The 13,646-nt window shown below is 40.3% G+C and overlaps 1 protein-coding gene across 2 annotated transcripts in view; it reads right to left on the bottom strand.

The window, feature by feature from the left end:
- The window catches only part of CHN1 (chimerin 1), a 207,030-nt gene that overhangs the window by 25,033 nt on the left and 168,351 nt on the right, over positions 1-13,646 (bottom strand). The window lies entirely within an intron of this gene.

Below are 13,646 nucleotides of genomic sequence, written 5' to 3'. Positions count from 1 at the left end.
CTAGACTTTTCTGTATAGGAGAGAGAAGCCATTCTAGCTTAACTCAGATGAAAAAGTATTGGTAGAAAAGAGAGGCAAGGAATTCAAACCCCAGTATTAAAAAAAAAAAAAAAAAAGAAAAAAAATCTGGAATATTCTCATAACACTTTGAGATTTCTGAGGGAAAAATAAAATTCTGAGCAGATATTGGCTGAAAACCCACCCAGGAAAAAAAGAAAAAGGGAGAGGGAACCAGGAAGTCACTGATCTGTGTATCAAAGTACGTTTACCTGAGAAAATTTCTTATATGTATGATGTTCTCCTGCAGAAAACAGTCATATAAAGACAGTGAAAATCATAAAATGTGACGGTTTGTACTCCAATATAAGTATCTGCCAGAACAGATAATACAAATAATGAAATTCACCGCTAAGATGGTCATTTTTGCTGCTGTTCTTTTTATGTATCAAATAGGTAGATGATTTTTAAGATAATATAATTTATTCTTTCAAACTTAAGATGCTATTGAACACAAGACTTACATTGAACACAAGGCATATATTCCATTTAGAAAAACCAAGCCAGGTAAATTATGACAAACCACTGATTATAAGAGAAATCCCAATTCCAGAGACGTTAAAATGAAAAAAAAAAAAGTGTATTATTCAGATCAATGAGAAAAGGTATGTCAGAATACTAACACTGGCTAGGTAAGGCTGTCATGGATAACCTGGTGTTGGTTCCTTCCAAGTAGGTATGTGCTTACAACTCTGGTCACTGCCAAGTGAGCTTGAGTACAAAATGTGTTGATTTTGGAAAAGAAGGCCATAATCTCTTCTGTGTCTTTGATGGAAAAGCATCAGGAATGCAGACACAGATGCTTCCGGATTGTTACTGATGCTCAGTGCCTGTAACGGAAAGCATTTCCTAGAGTTTCTAAAGCAGAGCCCAAGATCAACATTCAGATAGTCTGTGATGTCTTTTTTGTTGGTCTGTGTTCCCCGGAGTGAATAAAACTGGATAAAGTAGGAAGCCTTGCTTTGCTTTGAGCAGAATGAGTGAAACAGCACTGACTTGTATTTCAAAAAGTTACATAATCATGAAATAGCTATAGAAGGATGGCATTAGTTTCAGGGAGAGTTTCTGGGATACCCACTGGCTTAGATGTTGCGAGATGTTGGACACTCCAGTATCATTTGACTTGGTGAAGTCAACAGAAATGGACTAGAAGCACAGAGGAAGTAAGTCCGTCTTGTACCTGCCAGTTATCTCATGATAAAGGATCTTAAAGTCACATTTGGGAGAGGAAAAACAGAGTAGATGATATGAAATACCTTAAAACTGGGCTCATGGCAAACAGCACTGAGTACTGGGAGGTTATGACAGAACCAAGTCCCCTCCCCACCTTCAAAACAGCAGTAGAGAGTGCGGCATCTGGGAATTCTTGGGACGTCTCTTCATATGACAAGTAGGACAAAATATGACAAAGGAAGGGTTTGAATGGTCCGCGCAGGCTGGCGCTCTGACTGAAGGATCCCATGTGAGATCAGAAAGCAATCTCTAGAAAATTGTAATTTATGTTTCCCTCTTGGATGGTGTTTTATAAAGGCATCCTGAGCCGTGTGGGGTTGCTGCTGTTGTTTTCCGTTTGTTAACACCCCTCGGAAGGGAGCTTATACAGCTCTCCAGGAAACGGTTCTAGAAAGGAGACTGAAGCACCAGAAGCTTACTAAACGTCTACTTGTATAATGGGGTTTAACTGGATTCCCTTTTGAATCTTTATCTCTATAATGCATACTTCTTAAATTTTGTTTTGTGACCCCTATGGCTTTATGACAGTGGACTCTGTCTGTAAAAATGGAACATCGTAGCCTTTTTGTCTGTTTTATTCCCCTAGATGTCATCAAAACAGAGACTTCATTCAGTAGTCATTTTTATTCATTCATGAACATTTTGAAAGTAATGACACACAAAGATAAAAAGGATCCTGGCTCAAGGAATTCACCGTAGGTTCTCCCATTAAATACAGTGTGAAAATGCTCAAGAGAAAATCCCCACAGAGTGCATGGGAAGCTGGGGGGGGGGGGATGGGCATTGTGCGGGCTTAAGATGCACCCCAAGAGGTGGGTCAGCTGGGTGACCTGTAGGGCACACTGGGGTATGTGTGTTGGAGGGGGTGCATTAGGAAAATTCCTTGACTGTTCCAAGGAAATCAAAGGTATATGGCTTGAGCCAAACAATGGGAGGTTTAGAGAATCATAAGGACGTTCAGCATGGGCACAGGTGGGGATGACCACATGGCAAGAATCAAGAGAGACAGGGTGTCTCTTTTCCATGCCTACAGATTAACTTTGCCCAATGAGCAAAGCAGGGTCACTGAGGATTTTCCAGGTGAGTGACACAGGCAGGCAAGGCTGGCAGAAGACAAATTAGGTAGGAGGCCATGTCTGGCAGGAGTCCAGGTAACAGATGGTGTGGGCTGAACTCAGGCAGCGGTGGTGGAGGAAGGGGTAAAGGAGTTACGTAGGAGGCAGAATGAACAGGCCTTGGTAACCAACAGAATCAGAGGCATAGGAGAGGGGAAGAGGGTATAAACAGGGGGAACAGAAGGGGAACAGGTTTGGAAGGGAGGAGGGTAGGGAATGGCAGACTGAAGAAAACTACTGGGAAAGAGGAGAAACTCCTGCAGTAAAGTTCCTGAAGGTGGCAAGTGCAGATAGGATCCAGGACAGAGGGATTAGCTTTGAATAAGAGAATTATTTCCCCTATTCCCTGAGTTGGGAAAAAGGAAGGAGGGGAGCGGATGGCTGTGCAGGAGTCATGGGGCCTGGAGTCTGGAAGGCTAACGGAGTTCACTGTCCAGAGTCTTTGCATTAGATGGAAGTTCAGTTGGCTGAAATGGGGGACAGGGACTGGAACTGGCCAGAAATTCAGAGAAGGGCTGCTGGACTTGAAAGCAAGTTTCTTTCCTGGATGACACTAAAGTCATACAATAAATGTCAAGCACATTTAAAAAAAAGTAATGAATACTTTGTTAAAGTGCCTTATCTAAATGTTTTATTTTATATGCAGTTTTATATAATCAGTGATGTTTATATCACATATTTTGCCAATTCAGAAAAAGGTATCTTTAAAACTCAATTGCACACATCATACAACTTTGAGCAGGACAGCTGGAGGGCTGCTCCTTCCAGCACGATGGAAACGGAGTGCTGTTCCTGCACACGAGGCCCTAGGGCCCGCACACCTGCATCTCATTCTGTTTAACAGGGATGGTTGTTTTCTGGTTACCTGTCTTAAAAATGACTAAATCAGAATGTAATGGGCATTCAAAATATAATAATTAAAAGGTCAAAAGTTGTGCCTTGGGGATTTTTTTCTGCATAGGAGGACGCTAAGAAAGAACTTGGGTGGAATGTGGGAGAAAGGAGGCGTGGAGTGGTTCTCAAGGGGTCCAGGGACTCTGCCCGAAGCCTTGCGTTGTAACAGAGGGCAACTTTTGTCTGGAACGCACTGGAACACAGGAGATGCCTTCTTAGGAATCAGCTGCTGGTCAGTGCCCGGGGTTCAGAATTACTGACCTCTTTACAACAGAAACAGCTAGTGGACAATCATTAGGGACCTTTTCCATAGGATTTTGATTCTAAATGGCTCTAGGTTTTTTATGTTTTCAAAAGTTTGTGTTTTAGTTTTCCTGTTTCTCCTTCTGCTCCAGGGCTGTCATGTCAGCTCTTTCTCCTTCTTCCTTACCCCCTTGTCCCTTTTCCCGTTCATTGATTCTTAGATGCAGATGAGGTCATCTCAGAGAACTTTGCTAACACTGGATGTAAATCAAGAACCGAGGTCATCTATATTCCTGTTGAAGGCCTTTTACAAGAAAAACACAAACTTCTGGCTTCTTGTCTGTGTTTCTTGTAGTCGAGGCTGACCGACAGTGGGGACCATGGTCTTAAGATGAATAAGGTGTTAAGTGGTGTCTTATTTTATTCTATGACCTCTGCTGATCTTTAATTAGTGTTTCTTACAATGTTTCTGCTGTTTACTCTGTGACCTTAATGACGTACGTTGGCTTTATAAGGTGGGAAACTGACCAGCACTATTTTCTTCCTTAGAGTTAACAAATCACTTGATCAATTTACCAAAAAAAAAAAAAGATCCCTTTGGGGAGGGTGTTTTGGTGAGATAATCCAAGAGCACATTCAGCTTCAGTGTATAACATTATCAGGGAGGACAAGGATGGTCCTGAGTAAAGCAACCTTATAAATTGGCCACAGGTTTTTTTCTAGGCCACCTCCAAACCTCTGGTACATCTTGACAAATGAAAGTGACAGAGTACACAGCATGAATTATACCTTCCTGAACAAAGGGCACTGCAACTAGTTTGAAGGTCCTTTTCTGTAACCAGAAAGAAGACAACTTTATTACCATGACATTTGAGATTGCTTTTCACCTGTGAACAACTCCCTTAACGTTAACATCACTGACATCACTGAGAACCGGGGACGAAAGACTGAGTTAATTACTGGATCCCAAACGTCTATCCCAGAGAAGATGCTGGTTAGAACCAGGCTGAGAACACACAGGGAGGGAAGTGAGTGGGCCACTGAGGGGCCCCCATGGCACAGCCTGAGGGTCATCTGTTTCCTGGGCACTGGCCCGGGGAAACTGAAGCTCTTCTCCACTGTGACCCTGCCCCAAACCCCGGCTTCTGGAAGAAAACCAGAACACCTTTTCACTGGGTTTCTGACATTCCCATCTTCAGTTTGAATGTCAGTAATAAAAGGAGAAGAAAAGAAATCTATGCAACAGGAAGAGGAAAAATTTCAGCCTATCTTCATTATCCCTCCCAAGCCGTAACACTCCCTCTGGAAATAAGCATGAATGCCAATAGCCAAGGCGCTGGCCTGCAAAGCCTGCTGCAAACGGAAACTATGTCGGAGGCAAGAAAAACATTTGGGGAGAGGCGCCTGGATGGCTCGGTCGGTTAAGCATTTGGCTCTTGATCTCAGCTCAGGTTTTGATCTCAGGGTTGTGAGTTCAAGCCCCATGCTGGGCTCCACACCCGGCAAGGGGCCTACTTAAACACACACACACACACACACACACACACACACACACACACACTCTTGGGGAAATGAAATTTTGCTTTGGGGTAAGAGGACTGACATTTGGGAGGCTCTGGTGAGTCATCTCTGCAGCCTGGTACTGGGTGATGAAGGGAGAGAACAGATGATCAGAATCAAAACGGAAAGCAATGTAGGTAGATAGGCAGCTGGGCAAGAAAGGCTTTTTCTCCTTTTTCCCCCATTTTTATCTTGTGGGCAACCAGAACGTACTCTTTTATGTAATCAATTTTAGTCTCACCAAGATGGCTTAACTTTGATCCAAAATATTTGAAATTTAGAATTTTGGTCTTCAGATTTTGCCACCTCAGTTAAAGTATTTTGATTTATACTATTAAGTCATGAGCAGAGAATGCATAATGTTGGCTATGATCATTAGCAAGAAATATACAAAATTGTGTGGGGGTCCCCTGCAAAAAGCAGTAGGAAACAGGTACTCAAAATAGTGTCTTTAGTATCAAGGCAATACCTTCTTGTCTTATTATTAGTTAAATCTAGTCAAAATGACTAGTGGCTTCGAAATTCTTGAAGAAAGATCTCTAACAAACAGTGAGGTTTGAGCATGGTTAAGCCCCCAGCACTGATCTCATGCTAGCCACGCCCACTCTCTCCTTGTCCTGACGGAATGGCTGTGTAAGGTAGCGCCCACAGCAGGGAAGGTGGAAGGAGTGTACCAAAAGCTTCTGGAAACGGTGCCTGGAACTGGAGGGGCATACGCATTGGCCCCGTGCAGTGCCCCCAGCAGGCAGAATGGGGCACTGCATGGAGGCATGGGACCACGGGTGAGGGGGCCCAGGTGCGAATGGCTTCTGCAGCTTGCTGCTACAGAGGATGACTGTGCAAGGGAAAGCACACAGGGGCTCTCTGAGGCAGACACTCAACCTCACAATAGTTAACACAGTCAGAAGTACCATTCTGGAGAGGATGACAAATGACAGAAAATGAATGACCTAAGGTTTCAAGAATTAGAAAACTGTTCAAAATTGAGGGAGATGCCACAAAAATCTACAAGCATACAGTGGTCAGAACATTAGTAAATGATGTCCCCCTGAATATGAAAAATAACAGTAGGAAAACGCTGGTATAGTAACTGTCAGACTATAATACTAGTCTTAATTAGGGCAATTATTAGGGCAATATAATAAGGCAGTTCTTCCACACAAAAAGGATTACAAAAGTGGTTTTTTACTGATTGGTCCCTAAAATGACACCTTAAGTAAACATGTCCAGACAAATAAGGGCTTCTTACCAGTTCCACTCATACAGTCTATTTCCCTCAATTTTATGCAGGCCTTCTTCAGAGAGTTTACGTTTCTTTGTGGCTTGCTTCATGATTCTCCTCTCCCTACCCCACCTCCCAAATGAACACTGTCTCAGGGAGGGAGAAATATCTCTAAAACTTCAGCTGAGTTAACTGCGGTGGAGACCAAGTGAGCTAACTTAGAATCACACACAACTGTCTTCATGCTCGAATACACACAGAGTTTCTTTTCATTTTTTAAAAGATTTTATTTATATTATTTGACAGATCACAAGAAGGCAGAGAGCCAGGCAGCAGGGGGGTGGGAGGAGGAGCAGGCTCCCCTCTGAGCAGAGAGCCTTATGTGGGGCTCCATCCCAAGACCCTGAGATCATGACCTGAGCTGAAGGCAGAGGCCCAACCCACTGAGCTACCCAGGCGCCCCACACAGTTTCTTGTGTCTATGTTCTGTTCTCAGCTGCCAGAGTGGCTCCTGACACACAGCCATCAATCTGAAACCTAGGAATCAGGCAGTAGTTTCAAAGTTTGTCCAAGTTTTCCAGGGATTCCATTTATTTACTTACTTTTATTAAGTTACAAGGTATAGACTGTGTAATAAATAACATAAAAATAGGAAAAAATAAATACAACCAATAATTTAAAAATACTGTTTCAAAATATGATTGTTTAAAGTATTAGAAAACCCATGATTTTAATGTTTAGACTTTTTTACGCTTCAGAAGCAAATTTCCCCCCACCCCCACCCCAGCCACAGGAGCTTTAATGAGAACTTCACCTCTAAACTGAATCATGGTTAAAGTTTAACACTGTCAAATGCATAACCTAAAACACTTCATTTTGAAAGTGTAGTTTTATTACTTGGATTAATAAGTTTGCATTTAAGTATCAGCAGTAAAAAATCAACATAGTCAATACTTCAAAATGTCAGTCTCCTAAAGTTGTATTATGAAGCTATGATAGGAAAGTGAATGACTCATCCTTGGTTGTGCAATAAAAACCACGGTACAATCCATAATCTCTACACACACATTACAGACAAGGAAACTGAATACTACAAGACAAAGAGCCCCCAGACCAACCCACATTATCTTATGATCCACAATTCCCTGAAGCCAATATTGCACTAGTATATAGTTCCACATAAACAGGTTTCAATTTCTTTGGTTTAGTTGTAATAATGTCATCCGAAGTTTACTGTTAACATACATTAAGAATGGAAGTATTTCTGTAATATGCCAGGAAAAAGGTTAGACTTCAATGCATGAGAAATTATTTTTTTTTTTAAAGATTTTATTTATTTATTTGACAGACAGAGATCACAAGTAGGCAGAGAGGCAGGCAGAGAGAGAGAGGAGGAAGCAGGCTCCCCGCTGAGCAGAGAGCCCAATGCGGGGCTCAATCCCAGGACCCTGAGATCATGACCTGAGCCGAAGGCAGAGGCTTTAACCCACTGAGCCACCCAGGCGCCCCTGCGTGAGAAATTATTAAACTATGTAGTTAAAACCCTTTTTAAAGCTCTAGTGGAAGAGATTCAGGTTTTCTCTACTTTCCTCTACTTCACTGATTGCTGCTCTTACCTTTAATATGTCCTTCCATGACCTGGTTTAATTATGTCTTTTTCAAGTTTTAGGTGGAAGCTTAACTCATTGATTTAAGACTTTCTTTCCTAAAATAAGCATTTAATGGTAAAGATTTCACCATGGCTGTATTACACAAATTTTGATATGTCGTATTTTAAAAATTCTGTTCCAAGTATTTTCTAATGTCTCTTGTGACTTCTTTAACCATGAGTTATTTAGCAGTAAGTTGTTTAATTTCTAAACATGTGGAAAATTTTTCAAGTATGTGTTATTTTGAACAGTATACGCCTTCTGTTGCTCAGTAGAACACTTCTATAAATATCGATTAGGCCAAATTGGCTGACACTATAGTTCCAATCTTCCATCTCATTATTAGTGTTCTAGTTGTCTGCTCGGTCATTGAGAAACAACTGTGGAAGTCTCCGTCTACAATTGTAGATCTGTCTCTTTCACTTTTTAGTTGTTGCTTTATGTATTTTGAACCTCTGTTATTAGGTGAATATAAATTTTAAATTATGTTTTCTTGACGAATTTTACCTTCACTTCTCTCATTAATATTCCTTGTTCTGAAAATCACTCTATTTTTCTCTGAATTATTGTCTCCATGGTAGCTTTTTCTTTTGACTTCTCTGGGTCTTTATATTTAAAGTGGGTTTCTGGGGCGCCTGGGTGGCTCAGTGGGTTAAAGCCTCTGCCTTCGGCTCAGGTCATGGTCCCAGGGTCCTGGGATCGAGCCCCACATCGGGCTCTCTGCTCAGCAGGGAGCCTGCTTCCTCCTCTCTATCTGCCTGCCTCTCTGCCTACTTGTGATCTCTGTCAAATAAATAAATAAAATCTTAAAAAAATAAAGTGGGTTTCTATGGATAGCATGTAGTTGGATCTTGCTTTTTTTAATCCAATTTGACAACTTTTGCCTTTTAGTGGAGTGTTTGGGCCACTTCCCTTTAAAGTAACTATCGATATGATTAGGTTTAAAATCTGCCATGTTGGCTTTGTTTTCTGTATAACTTTGTTTGCTCTTTTGTTCCTTTTTCTCTCTTCTTCCATACTTTTGAATAAATTGCATATTTTTTATGAATCCCTTTTGTCTCTATTAGCTTATAACTATTTTATACCACTTCATGTATAGTGTAAGACTCTTACAACACTATGCTTCCTTCACCCTGTACATTATGCTATTGTTGTCATATACTTGTATAAACTATGTAATATCACTTTTTGCTTTAGTCAGTTATCTTTAATATCACTAAAATGAAAGAAAAAAACCATCTTTTACACTTATCCATACATTTGCCATTTCTGGCATTCTTTATTCTTTTGTACAGATCTAAATTTCCATCTGGTATTATTTACCTTTTGTCTGAAGAACCTCCTTTAACATTCTTGTAGTATAGGTCTCCTGGGGATGCATTTACCCCGGTTTTCTTTGTTTAAAAAAAATATTTTATGTCTTCATTTTTGAAAGGCTTTTTTTTAGTTGTCGTTGAGTACTTTGAAGATGTCACTCTGTTGTCTTGCATAGTTTCTGATGAGAACTCTGTTGTCAGTATTTTTCATCTCTATGTAAAATGTATTCTCTTCCACTTCTCCCCCTCTGCCTTTTGAAAAACTTTCTAAAATATGTAAGTGTATCAGTGACAAAGAAAAATAATTTATTTCTTCCTTTGACATATTTTCCTTACGCTGGAATAAGCTTTATAGAGTTTTTTTAAAAGATTTTATTTATTTATTTGACAGAGAGAGTGTGTGCACAAGCAGGGGGAGCTGTAGGCAGAGGGAGAGGGAGAAGCAGGCTCCCTGCTGAGCAGAGAGCCCGATGCGGGGCTCCATCCCAGGACCTTGGGATCATGACCTGAGCTGAAGGCAGCCACTTTGACTTGACTGAGTCACCCAGGTGCCCTGAAACTTTACAGATATTAATGAAGAAAAAAGTAGTGTAAAAAATCAATTCTCTTTTAAAAAATGTACTTTGTAATTTATGAGCATGAGTGTGCACATTTAAATCCTATAAAGTCATAAAATTATAAACACTTTCTGAAGCTGAAGCTGAATACATGTTTAATTTCTAGATCTTAAATATGCCCTCTACACATTCTGATATCACAAGGGAGAGGGACAACTTCCTTCCAGGCTGAGGTAAAGTACCACTTAAGGAATATAATTTTTCTTTCCCATAACCTGGTTTTCTCCTCTCTGGCTGCTCTTACGATCTTTCTCTTCAGTACTGGTTTTTAGCAATTTGATTATGATATACCAAGGTGTTGTTTTCTTCATATTTTCCCCCCTATTTGTAGTTCACTGTACTTCTTAGATCTATGGATTTTCATCAAAATTAAAAATTTTTTGATCATTAGATCTTCAAATAATTGTACTGTCCCTGGCCCCTCACCATTGCTCCTTCTGACTCCAATTATACTTTTAAATTACACTGCTTGATAGTGTCCCCCATTGGTCACTGATGCTATGTTAATTTTTATTTATTTCTTTTAATCTTTCTGTCCTTCATTTTGGATGTTTTCTATAGTTATGTCTTCTGGCTCACAAATCTTTTCTTCTTTGATGCCTAATATGCCATTAATATTATTCAATGTATTTTTCATTCCTTTTTAAGATTTTAAAGATTTTATTTTTAATCTCTACACCCACCATGGGGCTCACAACCCTGAGATCAAGAGTCGCATGCTCCACTGACTGAGCTAGCCAGGTGCCCCCATTTCAGATATATTTTCAATCTCTAGAGATTTGACTTGGATTCTTTTTTTTTTTTTTTAAGATTTTATTTATTTATTTGACACAGAGAGAGAGAGATCACAAGTAGGCAGAGCAGTAGGCAGAGAGAGAAGGGAAAGCAAGCTCCCTGCTGAGCAGAGAGCCTGATGTGGGGCTCGATCCCAGGACCCTGAGACCATGACCTGAGCCCAAGGCAGAGGCTTAACCCACTGAGCCACCCAGGTGCCCTCGACTTGGATTCTTTCAGATGGCTTCAATTTTTTTCCTCACTGCAGCCTTCAGTCTATTGCTAATTTAGTCATGCTACTGTGACGATCCCCTGTGAGGACTTTTAAACAATGCCTCATATATTATCACATTTTTCTACACCTACTGGAGGGCAAAACTATTCTCAACCTTAAGTGAATTTCAGTAATTTTTCAGCCTAATGCTTTCCGGGGCCGGGGTGGTGGTGGTGGTGTGTGTATGTGTGTGTGTATGTGTGTGTTTATGTGTCTTTTAAGAGGTCCCTTTCATGCATATGTAGATAGGTACTTGCTCTAAGAGCCAAGAAGACCCCGATGCAGATCGCCAGAACTCTACCCACCCCGCCCCCCGGAACACTGCTCTACAAATTTTAGGTGCTTTGCCTCCTCAAACTCCAATCTCCGTATCTTTAACTCACCTAGACCACTGGGTTCTCTTTAGATTCTCCCTCCATGTGTTGTGGCCACGAAACTGCCTCCAAGCAGTAAATGAAAACAATCTGAAGACTCCTCTTATTGCATTCCTTTTTTCAGGTATCATAGTACTATACTACCTGTTCAATATCTGAGTATGGTTTTATATGTTTTTTCCTGGTCTGTTGGTTGTTTTAAGATGGGAAGGTAAGTCTAGTTGTTCCGCCATGGCTGGAAGTAGAAGTTCAGATTATATTCTTATTTCTAAACTGATCTTTCATGTGAGCTTGAACCTGGGATTTCTGGGCTTCAGTTTCTACACGTGCAAAATTAACTTCATCAGTGATTCTCAGTGTCCCTTCTAGAGGCTCAGCTTCTTCAGGATTCTTACATCATCATGTTATATCAACATGTCTCTCCCAGCAAAGTGTCACATTGACACTGTTGTGTTCAGTAGGTTGTATACTAGGATCTTAGATTTAGTGACATCATTTTGTCATTTAATGTTGTGGACATTTATTTTTTTAGCTACACAGAATAAATGTCTTCTCTTTGGGCACCAGTTCTCAATCCATATGAATTGTATGGAACTGACCCCATCCCCAGCTCCAAGAGAGAGTATATGACCTTGATCCAAGCCAATCAGTACATTCCATTCTCCTGCCTCGGGGCTGAGTTACTGGTTCAGAGATGGGCACATAAGATAATTGGGCAAATGCCTGCGGGGCCCAGACTTTTTTGTTCAGTCTCATTTTGAGCTGATTAGAATCAGAGAAGATTTAGAGATGGAGCCTCTGCAGGCCATCTTGTCAACAGAGAAAGGCTACAAATGAAGAAAGAGCTAGAAGACAGGGTTCTGGTGCCATTTTAAGCACCTTAGGCAAAGGATACCAACCACCAGCAGACTTTTCCTATGTGAGCCCATAAGCTCCCTTTTTGCCTTAGCAAGCAAGAGTTGGGCTTTCTAACACTTGCAATGGAAAGTCTTCAACTGTTCCATCAAATGGTAAGTATCAATCATGGGTTCCAAATAGTCTTTTAAAAAGACACTGAAGCAATGTCATTCAACTGTGGAGTAATGCACTATACTAGCAACGGTCAAAACAGAATCGCCTGCTTCCTAGAGACAGCCCTTCTCATTATGAACAAGTGCACTGTGCACACTCATCAGGCAGAGCCAGGAGCAGTGAGCTGGCTGTGGCACATATAAGGCTAGAGCTCCAAACAAAGGGAGTTCTAGAAAAAAGAGTGAACATAACATTTTAGGCCTGATTTGAGCAAATCCACTCACATAACTAGCCAAAACACTGTCATTTCTAACACAACAGACTGAAGGCTATCCCCTAATATGACAAGCATCCTCAGATATCCATGGCCCACAAATGAATATATTTTCAATTTTTATGTCTGCATAATACTTAAAAAATGCACCCAGCTCTATTTTTGTTCCCCAAAGAATATACAAATATTTTTTAAACGGGCAGTTGATGATGTTCCTTAGAAATGTAACATCACTGGGCTATTTCCCCTTTCCTTTCTAGCTTTCCTATTTTGTAACCAGAAGAATGTTAAGATAATTTAAGAAGAGGGGTTAAGAAACCTGAAAAGACAAAAACACTATTGGTATGGTGTTTATTAGAAAAATAATTTGTAGTGGTTTCTCAGATACCAGCAGTACTTGATAAAATATTTAAGAAAGAAAAATCAGTTTTTTGTGTTTTCTCTTTACTTAAAAAATCTTTCCTAGACCTATATTCCACTTATGCATGTATCTCTTCTCTCTGTCCCTGGGGCTCTTTGATGAAGGCAATTATATTTTTGTGTTATGTATTATTACATAAGAATAACAAAAGCTGCCTAATGATGACAGTAAGTATATGGCGATATAGGGAACTTGGCAGCATAGACAGTAACCAGGTAAGGTGTCATGACATGTACATATTCTTCAGTCGTATGCTTTCACTACCTTATTAAAGCCATGGTAAACTTCCCTCCTAAGGAAGACTTTCCTCTGAGGAATGCTGACATAGTAGATCACAAAGAAGATGAAGTAGGAGAGTACAACTTGTGAATTAAACAATGTTTAAAAATTAGAAATCTAAATTATTATATAGGTATCCTATTAGATTACAAAATAAGCAAAATAAAATTAAGACTCAATCTTTAGTTAAATCTGGAAGGTGAGAAGGGAGAGATGATACAAGTGACTACAAAAACTTGCCTTTAACATACCACTGTGTCCCAAACGTGCAAAAAACTCATCCTTGAAGGGTAGATGATTATGTGGACACACAGAGTATTAAGAGAAAAGAAC

This window comes from Martes martes (assembly GCF_963455335.1).
Source record: "Martes martes genome assembly, chromosome: 3".
NCBI lineage: Eukaryota > Metazoa > Chordata > Mammalia > Carnivora > Mustelidae > Martes > Martes martes.
The sequence above is the reverse complement of the archived record's forward strand: the minus strand, read 5'-3'. Positions and strand labels throughout refer to the sequence as shown.